General features: G+C 38.6%; 1 long non-coding RNA gene across 1 annotated transcript; it reads left to right on the top strand.

Annotated features, from left to right (window-relative positions):
* The first annotated feature begins 607 nt into the window (after positions 1 to 607).
* LOC119711014 lies at positions 608 to 6,801 on the top strand. Its single transcript, XR_005259655.1, has 3 exons — positions 608 to 720; positions 5,913 to 6,061; positions 6,694 to 6,801. It is a non-coding gene; the product is annotated as an uncharacterized LOC119711014 (long non-coding RNA).
* Positions 6,802 to 7,063: the final 262 nt, after the last annotated feature.

The raw sequence follows: 7,063 nt of genomic DNA, 5'->3' as shown, positions 1-7,063 counted from the left end.
TTACAAAGAAAATGCTAACTCTAACCTGTATGGCTTGATCCAGTTATTAATATAGTGGAATAATAGGAGGCTGGTGCATCTTCTGCCTCTGCTCTACCAGATGTCTGAAAAACTGGAATACAAGCGCTGGCATTCTTCACTTGGCTTTCCACAACCATTGTTTATATTTTTTGAAGATACCAAGAAAGTCAAAGAAAGGCTTTTGCCAAGAAGTAGTGTTTAAGTTGGCAGTTTGACTTGATAATGGTTTGCTTAGCCTTTTGGCAAAGGGAAAGCAAAAATCAGAACTAGTCTAGCTGTTAGCAATGGGAATAATAGAAAAAAGACAAGATAGGAAAGAGAGGGTGAAGGAGTGCAGCAATAACTGACACACGGGGAAAAGAATTTAAAAAAAAAAAAAAGCAAAGATGCTTTGGTTGCTTCCCTTTCTATGAAATATACTACTGTTCCTTTAACTTTGTATGCCTTTTTGGCACATATACCAGGGAGAGGATCACACTTCACTAAGGAAGTAATGCAAACTTACCTTTATTTGGTTACCATGGATATGGCACTACACAATGAGTCAAAGCCTACAGTTTGCATTGCAAACAACCATGAGGAGTGAAGGACACACAATATGGTATTCCGGCAAAAGACTGTCCCAGGATATTCTTTGTGACTGATCACAAGTAAAACAATCACCAGCTTTGGATCTACTTTGCTATGAAGAGAAAAAAGGTAAGGGATGTTGCATTTGAGATGAAGAAGGAAGAGATAGAATCACTCACATCTGCAGAACAATTGGTATTTCTTGTACTACCTAGTGTGAAATATCTAACAGATAGGTATGACAACAATTCAGCTTTCTGTCATTTTCCCTGTGGGATACTGAAGCTAAATGAATATGCTGATAATCTGGACTAAGTAATTTGCACAAGCACTGGAATGGTTTAAGAAGCAGCCAGATCTTAGAACTGTTAGGCTTTTTTGCAACAGTTTTTATCTACCTGTCCTCTTCATTCTGCAGAAGTACTGTATAATATCGTAACTTTGTTTAAAAAGGACCAGTTAAATGAGCAGTTCTCTAAGGAGACCTAGTTGGAACCAGTGCAGTTCAATTAACAGGGAGGAGGAAAATTGTCTTGTTTCCCAAAAAGAAATCATGGATGATGATGTTTGGCTGTTAGATCACTAGATTGTTAGTATTTTTATTATTACTGCTTTAAGCTCTCCCAGATATAAAGTCATATATAATTTTTATTTCAACTCACATGGGATACAAGTGGCACAGCCCTGCTTCTATGGGGAGACTTGGCCAAAGTGCCATTGGTTTGACAAAAAGAAAACTGTATACCAAATGATTCATCCATGTATCTGAATCAAGGGTTTTCTTTCCGAAGGATCTTAGGCAAAATAGTAGATCAGATGTTGAGCAAAAATAGTTTCCTCCCTTAGCACTGGACTAGGCACTTCTCTGATGGGTCTAGGGCAACTGTATCATTCCAAGATACTCTTCTTATCTCCCCACATCAGGAAAGTGGCCCACAATTGGTCACAGGGCACCAGCACCCTCTGTTCTCACACCATCTTTCTCTGTAGGTATGGGGGACTAATTAGGACCACCAACTCTTCAGTTGCTCTCATAAGGATCCATGAAATAATAGGTTTTCACCAATATAATCCTACTTACATCAGTGGATCTGTCTTGTTGCTGTCTGCAAGTGAGAGAAGTATCACCCCCAAACATCTTTGCCTTTTCACTTTCTTACAAACCAAGGAGCTGGCACCGTGCCTATCCTTGGATGCATTTTCTATCACTGTTTTTATGGGGAGCTCAAGCCCACTGCCATGTGTCCCTGAGCAAATACTGGAAGCAAAGAAGAGGGAGCTTGACAAATAGATTAAGTTACCTCTTTGCTCCTCTGTCCCACCTCAGCATGCTCTTTGAATTCAGACCCCTTAGCAGTCATATATACACTTGAGGCCAGTTTTAGAAGAGGATAGCAACATCACTGAACCAAGATCTTCAGATACCCTGAGGATTATTCCAGGCATTTCCAGTAGCCCGTATACTAAGTACTCATGGGACAGATTTTTCAGGCCATTGGGACAGGCCTGAAAATCTGGGACAGGACTTTCATCCATTGTGCTGCTGGTGAAGAAGAAAGAGAAGGAAGCATGTATAAAACACAGAAATACTGCCCTAGCCTCATGTTGCCTATATAAGCAATTTGGACCAGTGCTTCAGTCCTTCTCTATCCTTTCAGAGCACCTGGCAATTAAATAAAGCCCTGGGTCTACTCTTTCCTCTTCCTTTTCTGCTCTAGTCCATGAAGCAAGTCAAGAAGAGGGGTGAAGGTGGGACTTGAAGTGGGAGCAAAGAGCTGAACTGGCAGCAATCCCTGCATGCCTACAACAGCTCTCCAGGACTTCAAGTCCTCAGCCTACCCTTACAGCAGTGCAGAGTGGGGGTGTGTTGCCCATGGACTACTCATAATGCTCTTCCATATGCACTCCACAGCATAGAAAATTCCAGTGCCAGCCTGTCCTGTTAAGCGAAAGCAATTACAAATTCTTACTATGTGTAAGTCTCCTTGAAAACTGACTTAGCATTTTGTTTACTGTTAGTCTCATCCTCCTGCACTGTGGGATCTTTTCCTTCCTCTGCTACAAAATTTGTTGGAAAACAGTTTTCTTGGAATTTCTTGAAACAATATTGTACCAGCCAGTAGAGATGAGTGAGGTGGTCAGGATGGTAGGTCTCTTGAATGACAAATTACTTACAGGGAATAACCTATGAAAAGTACTGTCTTCTTTAATGTCTGAAAACATGTTTGGGCTCTGTCCTCCAATCAATAGGTTTATTCCCTCAATGTGACCAGTTTTCTGTTTATTTCATTAAAAAACATATTGTTACTTTAATTTTAATAATCCTGTACAACTTCAAGGGGAATGGTAAAAGCAGCGTTCCCTGTCTCCTCATATCAGCATGACAGGGAAATCTATATAGAAATGCTGAATCTATAAAAGACAGATATCCTGCTATTTACATTTCCACTGGTTTCAAGAGAGTTACATACAGATATTCCAGAAGAGGCAAATGGCCCGGTTGTTTTTGTTTTTAGTGTTGTCAGAACCAGGAATAACTGCTCTCATTCTTATGGACAAAGCTAAATTTCCAGTACTGAAATTTAGAACATTTTGTTTTCTTCTTGATAAAATTAGTCTCTGTAAGTCATAAAGGTTACAGCAATAGTTAAGTGTACTGGCCCTTGCAATCTAAAATGAGTCCTGTAAGGAGTCATTTCAGGGTACAGCATTAGTGCAAATTATTTTTACATGTTGCTATTTATAGGAATACAGTTCAGGTAGAATCTGGTTCTCACCAAACTTTTTATCCCTACCTCATCCTTACATATGAGTTCAAATTTCTTATTGGAAGATAATAATGGTTCAAAAAGTCATTATAGGATGAATATACATTTCACTAATATCTCAATAACAGTTTAACACAGAGAAGCAAACACCAATTCATCTTGCTTGCACCTAGTACTACAAAATCCTGTCATGTATTTGGAGCAGATGCAGATAACTTTTGGTTGGTTCACAGGCAGCCTGGCTGACTTCAGTCAGAAGTCAGCATGCCTGGTGTGTGTCAGTTTATAAGGAAAGAAGCCAGATGAGGTTGATCTTGTATCTCAGATTAGAAATACTGCAGGTTCACCAGAACTGGCCTGACAAGTGTTTAATGGTAATTACTCCTTTTTTCTCTCTGCAGTACAAAGTTTCAACTGATTTTTTTAGTAGATAGGTTTTGTCCAAAATTACTCCTGATTTAACTGACAGTTGCTTCAGATCTAATTCTGAGACTACAAAAGTAAATTGAAAGTTACCCACAGAAAATTTGGTTAAGGTTTTGTTCATATCAGACTCTGCTAGCCTTCATGAGCATTAACTTTGCCCATCTGTGAACTGGCACAGGAAACCCTGAGGGAAAACATTTTGCTTTTGTGTGTTGATAAGAGCATATTTGGCATACTGGAGTTGCAGGAGGGACATTGTAAGCACATGTAATCTTTTGTGATGTAGGCCAGATTTCTTGTCCCTTAGTCAACCAGATATTTCATTTAAGCAGTTCTTAAATTCTAATTCTATCTCTATATCTGAGAAAACGAGGAGTATGGTTAATAAGTCAATAACTTAATCTGACTTTATACAAGCCAATAAAACTACACAGCTCACTGTCTTAGATAGGGTATGTTTCATTACTCAGTGACTTAAGTTTCAAGCTTTAGCCACAGGTAATGGCATTTTCCTTTGCACCTGGAATAATATGGTATGAGAGACAGTCCTGCTGTGTAAGACACACCCTCTCTCTATATTAAATGTATTTGAACACAGTGGGACAGTAGAAAAGGAGTTTTGTCCTCCAAAGATACTTCCCTTGGCATTGCCCTTCTGCCAAACAATGCTTCTGTGGAGCAGGCTTACAAAACACATGCAGCTTCAATAAAGAATAAGGGAAAGTAAACAAGTCTTACCAGTGCCAGCACAGGTACTGCAGAGCATGCCCTAATGCTTCCTCAGAAGCCAGAGGAGGGACAAGTGAGAGTCTGCTGTAAATCAGCTCCCCTGTCTCAGCTTTACAGCTCTGAAAAACTCTCACTGCTTTCCTGTTTATCAAGGAGAGAGGACAAACATTTGCCTAACATGGACTGATATTTTCATAATCCCCCACCCATTGATGCCTAGCCTCCCCGATTTTCAAATATGCTTTTGTCTACTCCATATCACATAAGTGTTTTCAAGAACAGACAAGTTCAGGAAGTTTTGTATTGTTGAGTTTTTTCTTAAAGTGATGTGAGAAGTGAATGTGGCACAGAATTTGGGGCCTTTGACAATTATTTTGAGTGTTGCCATCCTGCTGATAGCAGCCATCTTCACTGTACACAGACATACATGAATGCAAAACACTCTAGGCAATCCTTCAGGTTAAGGCAGAGGCAGACTGGAAAGAGGTCCTAATGACATCCAAAACTGGATTGCCTATGTCAGTTTATGGCATCTTCTACCGGTATGAAGGACCAGATGTCTGCGAGAAGCCAGCCTATCCAGTTGTCAGTCAGATGCTCAGGGATGGGGGTGATCACAGCATTTATCAGAATAAACCCTGATGCCTTTACAACTCACAGAAACAGCACAAAGTTCTCTGAAACATCAATCCCAATAATAAACAAGACTTTAAAAAAAATTAGGTGGGCTGACAAAAAACAAACTCAGCCCTGGAAAACTAACAAAAATTACACAGCCAAAGTCCACAAAACTGCTCTGGTCAGATTTGGAAAAAACCTAACAGCCAGACAAACAAATAATCCAAGCTCATAAAGCTGATCTCAGCAAGCTGGACTCAGCCCTTCAGCAATAGATTATTATTGTCAACTTTTTTTGGATAATATTTTAAATTTTCTATCCCAATCTCCTGTTAAAAAACCCTAAAACAACAACACGACAGCAACAACAACTCAGCTTCTTCCTCAGAGATTTAAAGCCACAAATGTTTTTTGTACAAAGAAAGTTTGGATGATGGCCTCTGACACTGGAGGGAAACTATTCCTGTCAGAGCTACTTCTAAAATACTAGGCAAAAAAAAAAAAAAGAACATTTTTCAACAGAACAGCCATTAATAAGGAGCTATTGTCATGTATACATGTGTCTGCTCTTCTATAGGTGCATATGGGGGATGTACTAAATTAGAAGAAAGTACTGAATGTATACTTTTCCAGCATTCTCTGTGAACTTAGCGAGAAACATGCTAAAGAACAAATCTGGATGGCGAAAAAGTAACACGAGTTCTCCTGCAAACCAGGGCAAAAATACATCAATCTGTGCTCTTGCTATGACTCTTCTGCTACCTTTTTTTTGCCACACAGGACATTCCAAGTTGGAATGCTAAAACCAATTTGTGAAAACAGCATATGAATGATGGGAATTTCCCTGTCCTGTGACAGCATTCTCCCTAGAGATATCTGGCTGGTTGGAAAGCTTCTGAAGAATTTTCTTTCCCCAGCAAAAAACAGAGGTATGTTGAAATTGAGAATCTTCTGAGAGTGAAGCTTTCACAAACTGGAATTTTTTTTTAATGTGCTTTTTCTTTTTTAAATTGTCTTTAAACAAGCATGTAGTAGTTTCACATTGCATTTTACCACTCTGCTACTATGATACAACTGGCAAACACTGCTCAGCAACTACAGGAAGTGGGTACCCCCCTCCATTTTTTCTTTATTACTTTCAGATGTTTATCAATAACAAAAGTGGGCACATATTTTGATAGAAAATAGTGAGCTAGAAAATGGTACTGTAACTTTAGGAATTTAGGTGATTCCAGAATTTAGATAATGTTTTAAAAACAGACATAATCTAGGAAATCTACAAGGCCTTAATTTTCTATTTCTCTATGCCTGCCTAAAAATTAATACTGCCGTCCTTGTGAAGTTTGTTGGCTGTTATCTTTCCCTAAGTACCATTCATAGGAGGAGATGAAAAATTACAAATGTTATAAACACAATTCAGATCACAAACATTTTGGATCCTGTTGAAAGATTAGAAACAATCTATTCGTAAATGCAGAATGACCATTATCTTCCAAATCAAATCTATCTTCTGTACAGATGATTCTAGTATCACATACATGATTTAATTTTATCCTTACAGGAATCTGCTCATTATAAGGAGAGGATGAAGCCAGAACAGATGCCACAGGCAAAATGCTTTATATAAAAACAAGTATTTTGGGGTCACTCTGTATTTTCTTTAGTTTTTCAGCATTTGTGACATCCTCAGTAGTATTTCTTGGGCATATATATTTCTGGTACTGAAGATAGGTGATAATCTTCTAACATACAGCAACTCTGAAATATTCCAGTTCCTCTCAGAAGATTATTGTAAACAAATACTGAGGAAGTAGTGCAACAGCATTTGGACACACATGCTTATGAAAAGATCTGAATAATGATTATTTGAATAGATGTGCAAATTTCCACCAGAGATCTTTTTCACTCTAGAATGAGTTAAGGAGTTCATA

This window comes from Motacilla alba, chromosome 2 (genome assembly GCF_015832195.1).
Source record: "Motacilla alba alba isolate MOTALB_02 chromosome 2, Motacilla_alba_V1.0_pri, whole genome shotgun sequence".
NCBI lineage: Eukaryota > Metazoa > Chordata > Aves > Passeriformes > Motacillidae > Motacilla > Motacilla alba.
This window is presented reverse-complemented; position numbering and strand designations above follow the sequence as displayed.